Source organism: Ambystoma mexicanum, chromosome 10 (assembly GCF_040938575.1).
Source record: "Ambystoma mexicanum isolate Mex_15411 chromosome 10, UKY_AmexF1_1, whole genome shotgun sequence".
Classification (NCBI taxonomy): Eukaryota; Metazoa; Chordata; class Amphibia; order Caudata; family Ambystomatidae; genus Ambystoma; species Ambystoma mexicanum.
In genome coordinates, this window is record NC_090932.1 from 314,024,452 (window position 1) to 314,044,750 (window position 20,299).

The window sequence follows — 20,299 nt, forward strand, 5'->3', positions numbered from 1 at the left end:
TAGCGCCATGGCGAATTTAACACCTGCTTTTAGCAGGTGTTAGAATCCATGGCGCTAAGGGACCATGGAGTTAATTACGCCACCGTAATTTACGGTGGCGTAATTAACGCCTTCCCCACTCCCATTATGCCCTATGGGGCAAAAATGGGAATGGGGAAGGGTAAATGGGGATTGGGGACTTACCGCCCCGCCAAGGTCCGAATGGGGCGGTAAGTCCGCCAACCACCATGGCGTAAACGTAGTTTACGCCATGGTGGTAAAGTCACGGCCCAGGCGGTAACTTACCGCCTGGGTCGTGATGAGGCCCCTTGTCTTTAATAGAATCTAAACCCCCTCCCACGTTAGTGAGGGCGATTAACCATTGTTTGCTGCTGTCTCTGATTGCAGCCTGCTGCGCCCTGTGTGAGTGAGTGCTGGAAGGACTGAGCTAGTTTTCACCAGTAGCACTGGTTCTATCAACTGCCTTCACTGAGAGTTTCTGATTTGTGCTCCTGTGACCAGCATTTGTAAACCTTTCCTTGAGATCCTGCATTTTCTGAAATGGGCCTGCTATGGCTGCTTTCTGCGGTGTCCTGTTCTGTCTGCTGTTACAGCCTACCGATTCCTTGTCACTGTTTGTGCTGGCTTTCTGTCTTTCTACAGACACTTGTTTTTCTATGAGCTTAGCTCCCTAACAGACTCCCCTTGTTGGGCAGGTGTTTCTTCTCTCTTTCTCCCTGCAGTCCCAGCTTCTTGCTTTCCTGTTTAATTAGCTTTAATTCAATTCCACATATTTGCTGAGTTAGCAGCAACGCGTGTACTGGGCTTTCCAGTTTGTTTCTTTCTCGCTTTACTCTTACATTTCAGTGTGTGCTCTTACGTGCGGTGAGTTTCCTAATAATTCCACAGATTTGCTGTGTTGGCAAGAACCTCCTGTCTGGTTTGTAACTTGTGCTTTGAGTTTCCTGGTATTCCTAGAATACAAGAATTCTGTGTTTCTTTGGCAGCTTTCTGTGCCAGCCTCCCGGGCGATCCCTGATATCTGTCCTGATTTTTGGACCCAGATGTTCTCTCTGCTGGCATTCCTGTATGCCTTCTAAGTTAGTGTTTGTATAACTCCTGTATTCAGCCTCTGTGCAGGGCTTTTGCATGTTTCTTCTTTTCTCTGCCTATCCCTTACTTTGTTATTTCTACCCACTCAGTTTTACCACCTTTATAGCAAAGATGTCCACTGGTGTGCCTCAGTGCCGCATCTGTATACAGTGTGATGCCTGGGTTAGTCTCCATTATGATCAGATAAGGGAAAGATGTATGTTGCTTCCACTTAGTCCATTGGGGACTTAACTATCTTACAATACGGTCTCCAGCGTTACCCTTACCCTGAGTCTCTTCAACACGTTCAAGACATGAACCTGCGGTATGACAGTTGTTAAGAATAATCTGCTGAATACTGAACTCAAGGCCTTTCCCTAATCTCCAAGGAGATGCCTTACAATATTCCAGTGCACCTCTTATTCTAATCAGGGCTTGTTACCATGTGGCGTTGCTTGCCGTCTCTTTCTCGCTGTGTCTGCTTAAGCCAGCTGCTGACGTTCCTGTGACCACGCCTCATGTATGATTCTCTCACTCTTATATCTATGAGATCATTACTATGACTCAGAGTATGTACAAAGAAACCGCACTTGCTCTCAGATCGGTTGTTTGGGACCACACCACTCAAAGTCCCACCCATATCAATTGCCACTCATCCAGGGAAGAACGTGGCCATCTCCTCCCACCCATGTAAGGTCCCAGCTCACCTGACCTGCGGAGAATGAAGATGTACCCTCTAACCCATTCTGGACTGTGCAGACTGAGGATTTTGATATCAACTTCAGACTGGACACACCCAAGGGGAAAGGGGAATTGGACACAAAAAAACTTCCAGACTTCAGCTCTACCCAAAGACTCTGTTCACTGGGGAAACCCACGGATTCTCTCTCTCTCTCTCTCTCTCTCTCTCTCTCTCTCCTTTCTCTCTCTCCCTCTCTCTCTCTCTAGGAACACTTTCTGCAAGACTGCTGAATCTGAAAAAACACATACACAGTTTTAGTGTTAGGGCCTCATTACGAGTATAGAGGTAGCCATGGGGCTGTTAGCGCCATGGCTGCCTCCATACCGGGCTCCAATACCGGGTTCCTTCAATGAGGAATAACCGGGTCCTTCCAACATTGGAGGACCCGGTAATTCCTCCTTGAAGGAACCATTTCCCATTCCCATTTGAGCCCCCATAGGGCTCAATGGGAATGGGGAGGGAGCTAATAACGGACACGTAAATAATGGCCCTTTATTAGCTCCCTGTTCCCCTGTTTTACCAGACGTCTGTTCCGAGTCCCGCAAAGGGAACCTCGTAATAGCCGCTCCCGTAATGAAGGGTGCCGGTTTTGTATCGGCACCCTTCATTACGGGAGCACCAGGGTCGTAATGAGGCCCTACTACCTAAAAACTATACTCTCAGTCCTCCCTTATCTCTCTTTACCTGGTTGCCTTCGCCAGTAGCTTGAAGGCTGATTGAGATTCCCACTATGCCTCTTCTGAAGAAAAGTTCTTGAGAAATAGGACTGATTGTTCTTCCCTTTTTATTCTGTACAGGCAGCACACAACTTGTGATTTTCCATTAGGGAGGAAAAAACAATAAACTATATCTTGAACTTCACTTTGTAGCTCTCAGTTTCTTTTAAAACTTTTTAATTAGGTTCTTTTTGAGCATTCACACGCTGACTAATGTTTCCTTAAAAGCCCTGCGCCCCATGCGCTCTGCGTTCTGTACTCTTTAAAGTAATTAACTGCACCTGTTTCTACATGCTCCCGTGTTCTCTAGTCTTTAAATTAATTCACTGCGCCTGTTTCTGCTTGCTCCCTGCATGCCTGCCTAGTCTCCAGGTTTACACCAGAGACTCAGGGTTTTTACATTCTTCTCCGGGTCTCTGGGGAAAAAGCGAGAAACCTCCGGGATTCCAAAGTAATGAGGGGCAGTGATTCACGGCTGCAAACTGGCTTCACTTGAGGGTGTGACCCGCAGCTTAAAGGCAATTAAAAGTGATAAACGGTAGCATCAAAAGTAGCTTTTCAATCTGAAAAACTGGGCCCCCCTGCTTTTGTTCTGCAAGAAGACCGCCCTTTGCGGATTGTTAATAACATTAACATTACAAGAGCTGACCGGAGGCTTGAACTGCAGAGGATCACAACAGGAAAGCAGTGCACTTAAAACTCTTGGATTTAAAAGGGAATGTTTTGGAGGTATGGTTACATACACCTGTTTTTTAAATAATATAATGTATTTTTCTTTTATGCATTGATGGGTATTTGGTGCGTTTTGTAGAAAAATAATGCAATCAGTACCTTTGGCAACATTTGTATGGGTATTCTTGCTCATATATTAGCTGCTGTTTATCTGGCCATGGGGAATGAGTGCAAATGTTGGGAGCCTTAGAAGTCCAATGAGGCAAGGAGGAGTCTAATCGCACACAAGTAAGTTGACCGCTGCCCCTCCAAAACCATCAAGGACAACATTGACTCCCTCCCACCAGCCTTGGCCGACCTTTACACATGCTGCTGCATTCCCCCTCTCACTCTGCCCGGCCTCCCTTGGCTCTGCGCCTATCCCCACCTGTGAGGCCAAAAACCTTGAGGTCATCTTCGACTCCACTCTCCCCTTCTCCTCTCACATTTCTGACATTTCAAAAAAGTCTATCAACTACACCTCCTTAGTGGCACTCTACTTTTTCTCACTTTCCCTCAGTGGCTCACTGACTCCAGAGCCCTTGTTCTCTCCAGGCAGAACTGCTGCAACAGCCTCTTCCTCAACCTCCCTGCTTCTGCCCTGCGTCCTCTGCAACTCATCCAGAACAGAACTGCAAGACTTATCCTTTGCCTCAAGCCCAAGGACCGCATCTCTCCAGAGCTGAAATCCCTTCACTGGCTCCCCGTGTCTGCAAGGATCAAATTCAAGACCCTCTGCATTATCCACAAGGCTTTCTGGGGCCGGGAACCTACCTACCTTCAACGTTGCCTTCATAAATACTGTCCCTCTCAAGTTCTCCGCTCTTCTACTTCCAACCTTCTGCTAATGAGCCGGTTCTCCAAGCAGAGATTTGGAAGGAGATTCCTTTCCTCAGCAGGTGCCTCCCTCTGGAACAGCCTCCCTGTCACCCTCGGTTTTGAGCCTCAAATTCTCAAGTTCTGGAAGCTCCTCAAGACCTTCCTCTTCTCCTCTTCCTTCTCTCTCACCCTACCCAACTAACCTAGCTCTCTGATCTTCCTTCTCTCCCTCCTTCACAGAGCTTAGTGACCGGCCGCCAGGTGTAACTCAGAGTCTCACAGGTCCCTGCACCCTTGCCAGTCTTTCTGCACTTGCCGCAGGCCCTACACCCCACTTGTAAACAACCTTGAGAGTTTCTCTCGCCGCACTTCACCAGTCTCTACTGACTGGGTGCACTTGGTCTCCTGCCCTTCCCTTGCCCTGCCGCACTTGCACAATCTGTATACAGCCCTGCCTGAAGATCGTTCTGTCTGTTCTTGCTTGTCTTCACCCCTTAATGTGCACTTGAAAAAACTGCAGAATCGCCGATAGGCCTATTTGCTGTATCTAAACGGTTAAATGTATAATATTCACTTAATCTGCCTGTGCAGACCATTATCATCTCAGGAATTCAAGGGCTGTGAGCGACTGTAGTTTTTCCCTTTGTTCCTTCCCTCCTCGAGAGCTTTGAAACACTTGCCTGCGTATAGGCGCTATACAAATAAATATCACCATACCATACTATACTACATTATGCCAAGAATATGGTATATAGCACCAAGCCTGCTTTTGAAGTTCTTTTTTTGAAGTTCTTTTTTTAACATGTCGGTGGGGCAGGTGGGTGGAGTCTCGAATAGCCCTGGGCGTGGCATCACGTGGGATAAATCTCAGGGTTTTTGATTTTGAAATGTAGAAAGGTATGGCTCCCTGTGCTCTGTATTCTTTAAAGAAATTCACTACGCCGGCTGCGCTTTAAATATGCTCCTTTCAGTGCGCTCCCATGCTGCAATACAAGTTCTTCTCACTGTGCCTCCACGCTATTTGCCACGTTTCTTTCTCTGCGCTCTCCCCGCTACGTGCCATTGCTAAGGACACTTAGGATTTCCTCTCTCTGATGTGACGCGCTGCCTCACTACACCGGGTCCTTTTCTTTAACCAGCTTAAGCACGTCACAGCCTTTGCCCGGTCGAAAAAACTATAGAGATAAAAATGCTGCTTGTCCTTTCTCTTTCTGCAAGATGCTGACATAGAATTACAGACTCTCTGGTACTTCTATCTAAAAGTAACGCCGCTGCGAGGAGGCGATCAGGCACCTGAACATACTAGCTTTGCTGCACAGACTATTCCTTACAGTAACAGAACAAAAACACGCCAAGAAAGCTGCCAATTACAGTCTCTTCAATTCTTAGTCTATTCTATTCTGTAGAAAACGTCCTTCAGACAGGATTTTGTTAGACTTCTACTGGAACTGCTGCAACTGTGACCCTCCTTGTTGATTTTCAGGGATGAAAGGCAGTTTAGAACCCTGGTGTGTGTTCCAAATAGTGACAGGTTCCCCACAGCCAATCACTGCTGAGCAACTTCCTCACCATCTTGGAATGGGATGATTCCATCATCCTTAAGAACTAGAGTTAAGGAATATTGACAAAAGGTCTTCACCCTCCCACTCCCAAATGTCCAGAGGCACCACCACAAGATCTAAGTACACAGTCCTTCTCCGCCCTCAGGCAAGCAACCCACTTTGGGCACTGGGAGCAATATTCTCTTATTTCTGGGCATTCTGGGAAGAGACCTGGCACCCGTACGTGATTCAGCCTGAAGTGGCCCTTTCAAACAAGAAATGGACATTCACTCACTCCAACTACTGGCTTCCATTGTACATCCCTCTCTCAGGCCTGCATGGCTGGCCACAGGCACATGTAAGCATTTTTCTTTACCAGAGAGCACCCTCTGTGTGGTGCACAGTATGGTGGCACAAGCCTGTCGTGTGAACAGGAGAGGGCACACAATCACACCAAAATAAATAACTTGTACAAACTAGAGATATAGTGCACTTGTGCAGGGGGGAAGTGAAATTGTGTTCTGAAAGATATAATAGATGTAAACTGTGCCTCCACCTACCATCCGACATAAGGGTGCCTATATGTGAGGCGGCTGGTAGAACGGTATTGTACAAAATTACCTACTCCCAAAAGTTCAACTCCCAAAAGTTTAACCCCCATTTTTCCGAATATATATATATATATATATAGTCAAGTGGCACAGCAAGTAGAGGGCTCGCTTTGACATCGGTGCAGGGGTGCAGGGTATGCTAACGCAGGTTCGAATCCCAGCTGTGCCAAACTCAGCCCTTCATCCTTCCGAGGTCGATAAATGAGCAACGCACACCGTGGGTGATAATAAGCAGCGCTCAGATAACTGAGGGTTCGTAGCACTATATAAATGCCAAATTGTAATTATTATTTTATTATTATTATATATATATACGTGTATATATATATATATATATATAGGGGTAAAGTGAATAAAAAATTTACAGGGGTAAGGTGGGGGAGCTATGGGGGGATCTCCCCCCACATATATATTTGCAGGAAAATTGGAAAAAAAAACAGAAAACAACAGACTTTAGGGAGTCGAACTTTTAGGTTCGTTAAAATCACGTAGATCCGGTAAAACCCCCTATCAAGTTATATGTGAAAACAAGTGAATTTATTTAGAAATAGGCAGGCTTGGAGTCATGGAACCTATTGCTGTGCACAATAAAATATGCATAAAGCCCCCCTTGTTTCCAATAATAAACACTCTCATAAATGAATTGGTAAGGAGGGTTATGGGAGAGCCGACATTGCTTCGACCTGGCCTAACTCTAGGTTGACATTCACTGGCATGGCGCCTAATGGAATGGCCATCTAATATAAGCTCACATGTCAAATAACAATCTTAGCAGGGAATCTGCTGTAGCGCCTACCAAAGCTAACACAGTCCTGTTCCATCAAGAACACCTGCAGAAGCACTCAATAAGACGTGATAGTGTAGTGCTTGCAGAACACACACCATCTTTGTCACAGGAGCACCTGTGCCACCCTCTGGAAGCGACGCTAGTACAGCACTTTGAAAACAAGCATCAGTTGCATCAGAACCTCTATGGCACTCCAGAATGATAGGGTGCTGACTTCCAGGGACACAAAGGCAGAGCAGATAGGCTCCCATCCTGAATGAGTCGGCCACGGCGGCAATGCTTTTGCAAAGTGTTGTGGAGACCATGAATGCACATGCTCCAACTCGCGGCGGAGGGAGGGAGGGGGGGGGAATTCTCCGTTATGACAGACTTCTCTAAACAGGGGTGGACTGGGAACCAAAAGAGGCCACGGAAATAATTTTCAAAGAGGCCCCATATTACACATTTTCAGCAAGCGCAACACTTTTCCTATGAGAACATTTGGAAATAAAATAGGTTACCACACAGGAGAGGCCGAGGATGCAGAGACCTACTGGGAAATCTCCAGAGCTCCCTACAGGCCAGTCCACCACACCTGTCTCTAATTGCGGTAAGCAGAACAATTAGAGTGTATGTTGCAACTGTATTTGTATGTTTGGGGTTCACTCCCCCAGCTAAGGGGAGAGAGGCCCATGAGTTTCAAAGGAAAAACTCCTATTCCTGGAACATCATTTGTGCTCTCTTTACCAGAACCTCTGATCACACCCGGCGCTAATAACCAACAACCCAACACTCTTGATCCATACCTTGTGCCAGACTCACCTGTCAATTAAGCGATCTGTGATTGGTTCCCTTAACTTTTAATAAAAGTAGGGTCCAATGTGTCACCACAGATCCAGCAGTTGGACAATGAAATGCAATGATGTCACTGCCGAACAGCGAGGGAAAGAAAATCAACCCTTTTCTCTCCAAAAGCAGCTCGCAAAGGAAATCACACTCAAAAACACAAGACAGACAGGCTGCCACTAGCCCCCAAACTCTTGCAAGTGGTTCGTCGTACAGCTCGAGCGCACAGAAGCACAGAGTTTCAGTTATCCATTCAGCATGCGTGCCAATGTGCCACATTCCATTCAGGCGAGGCCTTTTTAGGCCTGTTAGTCTCTTGCATTCCGAGACTTGTAGCCCTGCCTTCCCCCCTTATACAGGACTTCAAGTCCCACTAAAAAAATCAGGACTGGACAAACATCTAGCAAACGAAATGGGACCTGGTGATATGATATGATATGATATGGCATTTACAAGGCGCCTATACACAGGTGTTTCAAGGCGCGAAATCCAGGAAAAGAAGAACAGCCTCACTGCTGTCCCAGAATGTGCCATCCAGGTTCCTCAAACACTCAAATAAGTGAGCTGGTAGGCCTCCTCTCCTCTGCCTATCGATTGGGCCTCCAACAGCACTGCCAGTCGTCCACTAGCAGGACCCATTCCTATACTCACTTCTGAGGTGGAAATCTATGCCCTGGTTAACACTGTTCCTGTCCAGCGCAATACTATTATTTCAAATCAGTACTGCAACTGGCTCAGGCACATTTATTACAATTTGGGTAATTTGCGGCATTCCTTCCCTGCGCAGGCTGAGCCGTCACACAGAGCTTTGTGACGTCACAGACTCTCGGGGCGGCCTCACGGAGATTCTGCGTCCAGCCGCAAACCCAGCTGCAGCGTTTGCACACAGGGGCTGCAATTCCACACGGGGCTTCCACCTCCAGCCAAGTGAAGGACATCAGTGGAGGGGCCGAGCATTCTGCGGAGGGCTGAGGACAATCAAATCAACTTTGCCCTAGGGGGTAAGGCAGTTCTTTCCATTGAGATTGCGGTTGCGAAGGGCACACTCTGGAGCCCAAGACAGGGTCACTGAGCAAGCACTTCAGCCGCTTTAAAAAGGAGTTTAAGAAAAGAGGGCTGCCCTCAGAATGGTCTATAGGACGCCGACCACAGTAATTCATAAGGCACCTGGGGTCTCCATCCAGGGATGCCCTCTGTTTTCTCACGCAGGCTCATTTTCTTAGAGCTCTCTCTTAATGAGCCCGCCTCCTGTCCTCTACCTCTGTAGTTTCTTTTTACCAAGATCAGCGCCTGCCAGTTTCAGAGAAGAAGTACCGGTACAGGATGAGAGGATGAGTTAGGGTAAGGTAATGTAACAGGGGTTGTGGGTTTCGGAGGGTGGTTCTAATGCACTGTATGGGAGGCCGGTGTAGGCGGGCACAGTAATATGCCTTTCTGACACTCTATCTTACTTCTAAATACTTAACTCACCTCTTACCTGTCTCCAAACAACCCCCACTTACCTGAGTCGGAGAAGATCACCCTGGCGCACCTGTGTGGGAAATAGATGCAGGATGAATAGAGAAAGGTGGGGATTCCCCCAAAAAACCCTAGGGAAGAAACACTAGGTTATAATGACTTTAAACACACAAAAGGAAAGGCAAACATGAAATTCTGGTGCACTGTTCTTTTATCTGTTGCACATATATAGATCCTGCCTTTCACCAAATACACCAGCAGCATTTTTTTTAAAAACTTCTTTTATTAAGTATTTTGCATATAAAGGAAAATCATTCGGTTCCATGTCATTTCATTGTGGGATGTTTTTTCGTGGGGTTTTTTACCGCAATTTCTTTTCCAAAAAAACCCATCGAATTTTAAAAAAATTATTCTTGGGGGGTTCTCCCTTAATCCCCCATTTGCTTTAATTTTTATTTATTCCCAAACACTCACACACCATATATATAATTTACTAACCCCCCCTAAAAAATTTGATGGGTTTTTTAGAAAAAATCCCGCAATGAATGGACGTCGTACCAATCATTCATTGTACGTGCCATCTTTGCGTCGCTGACTACACTTATGTCAATCGTCTTTTTAACGCAAACATCCCCTTGTCCCTCCCCTCCCTGCTGCCTCCCGGAGACTAGATGGGTTTACAAAGTCACTCGTCATGCATGGGTTTTCAACATGTCTTTGGGTGATGTGGTAATGAAGGAAGGGCAACCATTCCATTTCCCTGCTTGGGGTGAGAACATGCAGCGCTCCCGTAATGTTCTCCATCTCATCCAGTTCTTTGGCTTTCTGAATCCAGGCGACTTGCAATGGAAGGGCTTGTGATTTCCATTTTATTCTGATGCTGGCCCTGGCTGCTAGTAGTAGGAAGTTTGGCATTTGTGCAAGCTTTGTCCAGTGACCTTCCTGCTCCTCAAGGCCAAATAGCACTAGCCATGGGTTGCAATCTCGCTCAATTTCCATCTAGCAGTTTGATCCACCCCAGCACTTCCTTCCAGAATTCCTGTGACTTGGGGCAGGCCTACCACATGTGGCAGTAATCTGCTTGCTCGCTGCATCTTCTCCAGCATTGTGGTCTGGTTTGTCTAAACATCTTGGGCAAGCGCTTGGGGTCGTATTGCCACCTGTGGAGGAGTTTCAAGCCGTGCAGTTTATATTGTGCCGATATTGAGGTATTGTGGGTGCCAGTGCACATGCAACTCCATTGGCCATCGCTCATTTGCTGGCCTCAGTCTTTCTCCCACCTTTTCCGAAGGGCTCTGTTTTTGCTGGATCGAACATTCAGGAGGTTTTTTATATAATCTAGAGATGAGGCCTTTTGAGGTTGTCGATTCACTTAGGGTCTTTTCGAGTGGCGTTAGGTCTCTCTGTAGCTGGTCCTTTCATTTTGGAGTTGTGAAGACTCCCTTCAGCTGGAGGAATTGGAATGGGCTTATTGGTTTTATTTGTAGTCCTTCTTCTAGGGCCTGAATCGAAATGTACGTGTCTTTTATTACTACTTGCCCTATCCTTTCCAGGCCTGCTTCGTACCATTTCTGGAATCTCGGTGGTTCTTGGATTGTATTTCTAATGGGAGGAGCCCATATGTGGCTCATGGGCGAGGGACACGTTGTTTGTCCCTTCATCTCGCTTGTATTCCACCACAATCGTAGGAGTGGAGCCAGCATCCTGTGATTGATAACTTTGCTTGGGAATGTTGATTTTGCCACCCAGAGCCATTCCCCAAGGGTCACCGGTCGCATTATATAGTTTTCTATTTCGACCCATTGTTTGTCTTTGTCCGCTCTCAGGTGCAAGACCAGGGCCCTATATTGGGCTGCTCGATAGTAAGTGTAGCAATCTGGCAGGCCCACTTCCCAGTCCTCCTTAACTTGTATCAGGGTGTTGTAGGCGATCCACTATTTCCTCCCTTGCCATAGGAATCTGATAATGTTGGTCTTCAGATCGTTGAAGTGGGCTTTTGGGGTTTCTACTGGGAGCATTTGGTATTGGTAGAGGAGCCCGGTGAGAATTGCCATCTTTATTGCATTAAGGCGCCCCAACCAGGAGATAGTCAGTTTGGTCCACCTTTCGAATTCCCCCTTCAACTCTGTCATAAGGGGTGGGAGGTTGGCTTCATAGAGGTCCCCTGCTGATCTCGTTATATTATTCCCAGGTATTTTAGCATTTGGGGGAGACCTGGATTCTCTGGATGGATCATGGCTCCCTTGAGTCACTCAGTGGCTCATTGTATGGAAATAGAATGGATTTGTCTGTGTTGACCTTCAGTCCCGCCCAATTCCGTATTCCTTTAATGTTTGTAAAATCCTGGGTATGGCGGCAGCAGGGTTTCCCACGTAGAGGAGTAAGTCATCTGCAAACATTGCCAGCTTGTATGTGGTGTCCCCCTCTTTGATTCCTTCGATGGTTGGGTCCTTTCTAATCATGTTCCCCAGGGGCTCTATGGACAGCGCGTGCAGGAGAGGTGAGAGGGGGCATCCTTGCCTCGTGCCCCTGGTAAGACTAAATTCCCTCGATAGCTTGTTGTTGACTGCCACCTTACCTGTGGGGGATTTGTATAGTGCTTTGATCCCTTCCATGAACCTGTCACCGAATCCCATTCCCGACAGTGTGGCCCAAAGGAACTCCCACTCCATCTGGTCGAATGCCTTTTCTGAGTCGAGGCTTAGCAGCGCCTGGTCTTACTTCCACCCCCCCTCGCGTGTTCCATTATGTCTATGGTCTTGCACATGACGTCTGCACCTTGCCTCCCTTTTATGAAACCCACCTGTTCCGGGTGGATCAGGTGGGGCATGATCCTTTCCATACGAGTCGCCAGCGTTCTGGTATAGATTTGGGCATCAGTGTTTAGTAATGATATTGGCCGGTATAATTTACAGCTAGAGGTAGTCTTTTCCCGCTTATGGAATTACTAGTATTTGGGCCTTTGTGAGTGAGGGCGGGGCTGTTCCTGTGTCTTGGATATGGTTGAATAGTTTAGCCACCTGGGGGGTGAGTGAGTCTGCATATTGTTTGTAGAAGGCCATGGTATACCCGTCTTCCCCTGGAGCCCCTACCGGGGGGAGTCTACCTACTGCCGCCTTCACTTCTTCTGTGTGATTGGAGATTCCAGGGCGGCCCATTCAGTGTGGGTTAAATGCGTCATCCCTTTCCCTGCTATGTAGTTCTGCATCTCTATCGTGTTCCCGGGGTCTTCTTCTATTTTGTATAGGCCTTCGTAGTACTCTGGAAAGAGATTGGCTATGCCACCCGGGGTTGTCTCCCAGCATCCCACAACCTTCCTGATTCGCTCTAGCCACCGCTTGGCCCTTTGGGATCTTAGTCTGGCCCCTAAGAGCTTGTCTGCTTTGTCTCCTTTCTCATAAGAATTTTTGTTTTATAAACTTGATCTTGTGTATTATGTCCCCTATCCCAAGAGCCTTCAAGTCTGCTCTTTTCTGCTTGAGAGTTGTCAGATGCTCCTCCCGGTAGTCCCCCCCCCGAGTGTAAGGCATTTTTTAAGGTCTTAATTTCTTTACCCAATTTCTACTCTTGCAATCTCCTCTCCCGTTTCTTCCTGGCTCTCTCTCTCATTAGGATGCCTCTCCATGTGGCCTTCCTTGCCTCCCATAATGTTATGCCCCCCACCTCCCTGTTGTCATTGAGTAGGAAGTATTCCTCGATGGCTGCCTTGAGTTCTCCCGCAAAGAGTTTATTCCTCCACAGATATTCATTGCAACGCCATCTGGATTTCACGCTACCCTATACCCTCTGTTTCCATGTTCATGGTTACCATGTCGTGGTCTGACCATCCCACTGCACGGATTGCACTGTCTGTGATTCGTGAGCCATGTTCCGTAGCCATTAGTAGGTAGTCAATTCTTGTAAATGTGTCATGCACATTGGACCAGAAAGTTTATCCCTTCCCCTCTGGGAGTTGCGAACTCTAGACGTCTAGCAAGCCCATGGATTCCAAGCTTTTCTTAAATCTGTCCCCTCCCCCCATTACTGGTCCTCTGTGTTCTAGCCTTGTGGCCCGTCTATCAAGTTGGGGATCCGCCCATGTATTAAAATATCCTCCTATTATGGTCAATCCTTTGTTGTTTGCCAAAATGGTTGAAAGGGCCGTCTCAATGAATACCTCCTGACCCTGAGTTGGGGTGTAGACGCTCGCTAGGGTGATCCACGTCCCTTCCCAAGTCCCCTGCACTACTTGGAGCCTGCCGTCCATCAGCGATTTGATCCTGAGGTCTGACAGTCGGATTCGTTTGCTTAATAATAGCCCCACCCCTGCTTTTTTCCGGGCCCAGGAAGCCCAGAATGTTTTGCCTATTCCCCTGCCCTTTAATGACATCTCTTCTCCTGCTTTCACTCTTGTCTCCTCGATGAAAAGCACGTCTAATGAAACCCTCTCCAATTTGTGGGTCACTAGAGACTGTTTGGTTAGGGAGTTTAGTCCCCTGACATTTAGAGTTCCCACCCTGAGAGTGCTCTTTCCCATTATTTGTCTATCAAGTTCTACCGTTGCTGTAATAGGTCTTTCTTCCTGACTTCACCCTCTATTTTCCCGCTCTTTCCTTTTCTCTCAGTACCCATGCTATCCTTATTTTATAACCCTAGTCCCATCTGTCCCCCCTCTGCCCTCCCCTTTTAACTGTAAACCTTGGTAACTGAACATGTCCACGGATGTGTACCCAACCCTTGGGGTCTTGTGTAGGGTACCCCTCCTAATACTGAGGGCCACTAGAGAATTTCTCCAACCGGGTGATCTTGTAACTGCTTCCATTTCGATGGTCTCCTATTGCTATTCAGTGTTTTGTGAGTCTTATTTGGTGCTTTGTTCTGGGGCAAGGCAGCTTGAACGGAGATGGGGAGCTTAGCTTCACATATTTCCTTCCTGCTTTGCTCCTCTCACGCCTTTGTGGCAGCATTTCCGTTTGTGACGCTCTCAGTGAGTGGGTTCTGTGTGGGCCTGTCGGGTCCCTTGTGTCTCCATTCTCTGTCAGATGTTGTAGCAATTGTTTCGCCTCTTCCGACATCGTGGCTCGGTAGTCCTGTCCTATGATCTTGAAGGTTAGTGCGAAGGGGTATCCCCATCTGTATCTTGTGCTCTGTTCTGTGAGCCATGTGGTGAGTGGTCTACATTCTCTTTATCGACCCAGGGTGAGGCCCGATAAGTACTGGTACACCCTGACCTTGGAGCCTGGGTATTCAATCACTTGTGCCTGCTTGGCTCTGAGGAGGATTTCCGCTTTTTCCTTGTATTGGAGGAATTTCACCACCAATGATCGTGGGCCACCGTTGAAGGCTCTCCCCCCTCTACGCACTCTTTCCAACTGCACTTTCTTACCGCCTTCTGCTTGGAAGAGAAGGTTCACAATGTCTTGCACTTTCCTTTCAACCTGTGCTGGGGTCTCGCCATCTGCCTCTTCCAGCCCCACTGTCCTTATGTTCCATCTCCTTTCTTTGTTTTCCAGATCATCCACTTTTAATGGGAGTTCTTCCCCTCTTAGCTTAATGTCCGTCATTCTAGCATTTAATTTAATTTCCATTAAGTCCGCATTGACCTAATTGTGTTCTAGATTCTCGACTTTTCCTTCAATTTTTTCCACCTTTCCACGTAGCTCTGTTATGGATGTGTGGTTGTCGGTGCGCAGGGCTCTTATCTCCGTCATCACTCCCGCAATGTCTTCTTTAATGGAAGCGTTGTCCATGGCAGGGCCTTGGGTGGTGGAGTTCCCGGAGTGTTCTCTCCTAAATCGTTGCAGTGTCTCCAGGCCTTTTGTGCTGGGTCCCTTTGTTGGCCCCTTCTCCCCTTCTTATTTTTTCATTTCTTTTTTTTAAAGGCTCTTATTTCTTGGGCTTGTCCCTGTTCTTGGGCTCTGGCAGTCCTGGTGTCACTTCCGCCCCCGGGGCGCGCGGGGGTTCACCACCTCTCTGATGGGGCCTCTAGCGATGAAGCCCTCTGGGTCCTTCTTTTCTGCAGGACGCCACTCTTTCTGGCATTTTTTGCTTTGGTGTGAGGGCTAGTTCCCCCATGCTCCCCCACGGTCCTTGTCTAATCATCACTGCACTGGGAGGTTACTACAACGTTTTCTCTGTGTAGCTCTTTCACCCCCTTCGTTCCCCCTCGGTTCTCCGCTCCTCAGGTACCTCTTTTGTAGAGTGGGTTCTCTGTGCCCCAGGCCCGGTATGTTTTTTTCCACCTTGGACCCCCGGGGCCTGCCTGGCGCCTCCAGGGCTTTTTTTGGGTGCCTTTGGCTTAAGGGTGATGGAGCCACAACATGGACATCTTTAATGTTTGGCGTACCTCCTCAGTGTCCTCTTGTCGTTGCCTAGGGCTAAGGGGGGGTTATGGGCCCACCCCCCTCTAACTCAGGCTGCTGTCTAAACTCCCTTTTCCCGGTGTTCGCTGCTTGTCCGCTTCATGAAAAGGCAACTAAATCGTTTAACTAGAGCCTACAAAAAAAACCTCACAGGAATCCTTAGTTGACCTCAAGAAAAGCAAATCTGCCTACAACAACTGGCTGAAACAATATAGACATACTCTATCTCAACACAACGCAGAGCACATGTTGAACCTCGTTGCATCTAAAATCACTAGAGAGATGTGGCAAATTTTATACGTAAAGGACGCTCCGCAACAGTGTACCATGACCAACCCAATCACAGCAAAAGAATGGACAGATCATTTCTCAAATGTCTTCTCCAACACGACAGCGCATCGAAGCCTGGAAATAGACACTACTCCGAACAAATGGGTATTTGAAATAGACAGGGACGATATTCTAGCTCTTATTAAAAACCACTGGTCCCTTCTAAACTCAACCACTTGATAAATCTGTTTGGGATGAAGTGACACCCCTTACCTGGGTGGTCAAAGGTAATTACGTGGTGATACCCCTCTTTGGGATGATCGGTTCAAGTCTTGCACTATTGCGTGCTATACATCCCACACATTACCATCTGCTGTGTGAACCACTCCTTTAAGTACTTGATCAACCTTCCCAGGTAAGGAGTACTTTGACAATTCCTTAGGAATAATGCTTGGCAATTTCACCCACTCATCGATCTTGAAGCATGGTTGTCGAGTGTTGTGCGGCCTTTACAAATCATGTTACAATTTGCATTTAAGGCCTTAGCTTGTTGGAACGTACCTTTCCCACATCCAGGACTACAGACCTCTCACTTCTTGTACTTTTATAAAACCACCAAGTCATGAAGAGAAGAGGCATTTTCCCCCTTTTAACATTTCATAAGGAGTAACTGTTGTTGTAGAATGTGGTATGGTCCTATATGTAAACAGCATATGTTGAACAGCCAGCAGTGGCTACACTTCATTTTTAATGTCCAACTGTATGGTAGAGGCCAGCACCCTAAAGCCATCTGCTTGTGGATGATAAAGCGATGTTGTTCGGTGGTTCACCCCAAAAGAACCTGAAAACGTTTTCATTTCTGCAGAGATCAACTTCACTCCATTGTCAGATATTAGTACTTCTGGAAGACTCGCCCTCCCAAAAAGCTCTCTCCAAACTTCAATTACAGATGAGCTAGTGAGCGTCTCCACAAATGTAAGCTCGGGCCACTTGGAAAAAGGATCAATGACCACAACTGGAGAACTATTATGGGCTGAGAGTGTACTCCAGGGCCCCACTATGTCTACGTCTATAGTAGGCCAAGTCCCTTCTCGTACATGCATAGGTGTAATCAGGGCTGGCTTTGTAAATAGAGTCTTTGTCAGATTGAGCACACACTCTCTTACATTTCTTTCAAAGTCCAAATCGAAAGCAGGCCCCCAAAATCTCTCACACAAGGCAAAGGTGCTCCTCAATGGTGTTGTTTTGAAATGTTGTACCAAGCACACAAAGAACAGATCCTACAATCGGGAGAGGAGCGAGGGAGCTCTGAAAAACAACTGTAAAGACAAGGACCAGGGAATTCAACAAGCCCAAGGGACAGAGGCCAAGTCCCCAAGCTGCTGTGCACATAGGTGAAGAGGAACCAAGAATCGAACTGAGAGAGAGCAGAGGCAGAAGAACAAGCAGAGACCCCCACACTATCAAAGATATCATTGGTAGTTAATCTGAGGCCCCCCATGAGTGAAAGGAACTAGTTGGTGACTGGCACAATATCGATAGCGACGCATGGATTAGCCGGAACCAATGGTCAAAGTGGGTGGGTTGCGGTTGGGATTAGTGCCCCTCTACTTTTTAAAACTTCCAGAATGGTTTCATTTTAAAATGAAAGTGTAGGAAGAAGTTGAAACTTGCACTTCAGTGCGCTACATTGAACATTCCCTTAAACAGCAGTTGTGTTTGTTTAGGGGTTTGTATGGCGTGTGGGAGGGGGTGTGGCGATGGGGTTTGTGTGAGCGGGGGCAGGCCAACAGGGAACAAAGTTCAGTTCTTCTTTTTGTACACTTCGACCACTGGCCAGAACAATTGCGACGCCTCGGGCACATGTGGCGCCTTCCATACAGAAGGGATAATCTGGGACCACATTGCAATCAGAGGTAACAGAGGAAGACTAGAGGAGCCCCAATTAAGAGATGAGAAGCAAGCGACGGATGTGTCACAGAACATAAGCAAAAGGCTGAAAAGTAGGTGTACACACAGCACAGTTTCAGACTCAGCAGCCAAAGGTATGAACTAAGGAGGAGGACGGGATTGACTCTCAGTCTTTGCAGGAGGGGAACCATGTGGGGGACCCTGGGTCCTTGAAAGAGGGGAACTACATATATTATGAGCACTGCAGTTATAAAGCGTCGGAGGAGCCCCTGTCCGCTGTAAATCGGCCAAAAGAAAAAACAACAAATTAGCAGAAAAGGAAAAATGCGAGGACCATCACGGAGACAGAATACTATTGACTAGAGAGGAGCTAGATGCAGCATCAAGTAGATTTAAAATTAAATAAATAGACACAATGGGCCTCATTACGACCCTGGCGGAAAGTGACTGACCGGACCGCAACAGCGTAAATAGCGTTTCCGCCATTGCACGAAGGAGCAAAGTGCGGCTAATTACGACCCATCGGGCACGAGCATTACGCCATGGCGGAATCCGAAAGGCTGCGATGGCGGAAATGACCCCAAAACGGCCCTTACCGCCGCCGTACGCTGCACCAGGTGCAATACCGCCACCCATCTTAGCGGTCACCGTAATGAGCGGTCACCGTAACGAGCGGGCACCGCAAATTACGGGCACCGTAAATATACGGAAACGGAAGTAAAAGCATGTGGCCGGAACGGGAAACAGCACGCCGCACAACTATAAAATCCGAATCCCAACACAACCATTAAAAATCCGACCCTGACACACATCCCAACCCGTTAGCAACCCCAGTTAAAAAAATAAATATGGGAAAGGTAGCCAAGAAAGCGTGTGATCGCAAGCGGCAGGTACACTTCTCCCGAGAGGAACTGACCGTGCTCACCGAGACCCTCCAGGAAAATGCCGCCGTCGTCTTCTCCAGTCAAATGACCAGGACGGCCCTTGCCAACAAGAAGGCCATATGGGCCCTGGTGGCACAGCGCGTAAGTGCGGTGGGGACAACACCCCGCACGCCACAGCAATGTCGCAAGCGGTGGGACGACCTGCGGATCCGCGTACGCAGCATACTTTCTGCGAACAGGAACATCGCCACAGCTACCGGGGGGGGTTCAGAGTCGCCCATCAAGTTGACCCCCTGGGAGGATATCTGCGCCTCCACCATAGGAATGGAGAGCATAGAGGGAGTCGGAGGGATGGAGAAAGGAGTGCCGACATCCGGAGAATCAGGTAGGTTGGCCAAGAGAAACAATGCGAAATCCACAAAACACGAACATGTGCAGTACCATGTGACCCCATAGTGCAATACATACTTAGCCCTGACAGCGCCCTCTAAAAGTCAGAATGAATAAACAAATCAATCAAGATGCCATAAACAACCCCTACATGTGCAGCATGCACCCCCTAACTGCAGGCAGCCAAATGAATGCATCCTCAATCCACACGAAAATGAGACCACCTCCAAGGCCCAGTCCCAAATCAGCCTCATGTACCACCCCAATGCATTTGATACGTTGCCATTCCAAATCCGACAGACCCATAACTAACGCTCGCCCCTCTTTACTCCACCACAGGGTCCGATACCAACGACGAGCTGCAGGACACCCCTACCAGCACGCCTGCAAAGAGGGCCAGGACCAACGTCCCAAGAGCCTCCACCTCAGGTGCAAGGATCAAGACACGGCAGCAGCAGGAATCAAGTGGCAGCACACTGGAGGGGACTGCAACAGGCACCCCAGCAGCCAGCAAGTCCACAACCCCAGCACCACAGGTCCCCCCAAAGAACGTATCTGATGGCACTGCCTCTGGTGGTAGCAGCACCATAGGTGACACAGCTGTCATGCCAGCATGCTCCGACACGGAAAACAGTGCTGGCGACGTAGGTACCATCCATGACCTTTCCCAATCCCCCTGCATGTTCCATCCCCTACACCATGACGAAACCACGCAGGGGCACCCTGAAGACGACGACTGGCCAACCCCCACAAGTCCTGTGCCAAGGCAACATGTGTTGAGCAGCCCCCCTGTCACACCACCGCAAATGTCCATGGCCCAGCAGAGGCAACAGTCCCTCGACCTGCTGATCGAGCAACAGCAGGAAGTGTCCACGCTACTCAAGGACCATGCAAATGAATGCGGGGGTTCCAGGGCAGCCATGGAAACATCCACCGAGACACTCAGGGCACAAATAGAGAAAAGTAGTGAGAGCCTCAGGGGAGAAATGGAGAGAAGCACCGAGAGCCTGAGAGCACAAATGGAGAGAAGCACCGAGAGCCTGAGAGCACAAATGGAGAAAAGCACCGAGAGCCTGAGAGCACAAATGGAGAAAAGCACCGAGAGCCTGAGGGGGGAACTGCATGCGACGTCCAAAGACGTTTGTGCTGAACTTGCTGCTGTGCGCCGTGTGCTCTCGGAGCTCTCACAAACCCTCAGAGACATGCATGGACGCGAGCAGGC

General features: G+C 48.1%; 1 protein-coding gene across 1 annotated transcript in view; it reads left to right on the forward strand.

Annotated features, from left to right (window-relative positions):
* Positions 1-8,662: 8,662 nt before the first annotated feature.
* LOC138493167 (E3 ubiquitin-protein ligase TRIM39-like) overlaps positions 8,663-20,299 on the forward strand; it is a 351,986-nt gene continuing 340,349 nt past the window's right edge. The window contains exon 1 of the mRNA XM_069620351.1: positions 8,663-8,824. The gene's annotated coding sequence lies outside the window, so the exon portion shown is untranslated. The remainder of the gene's footprint in view (positions 8,825-20,299) is intronic.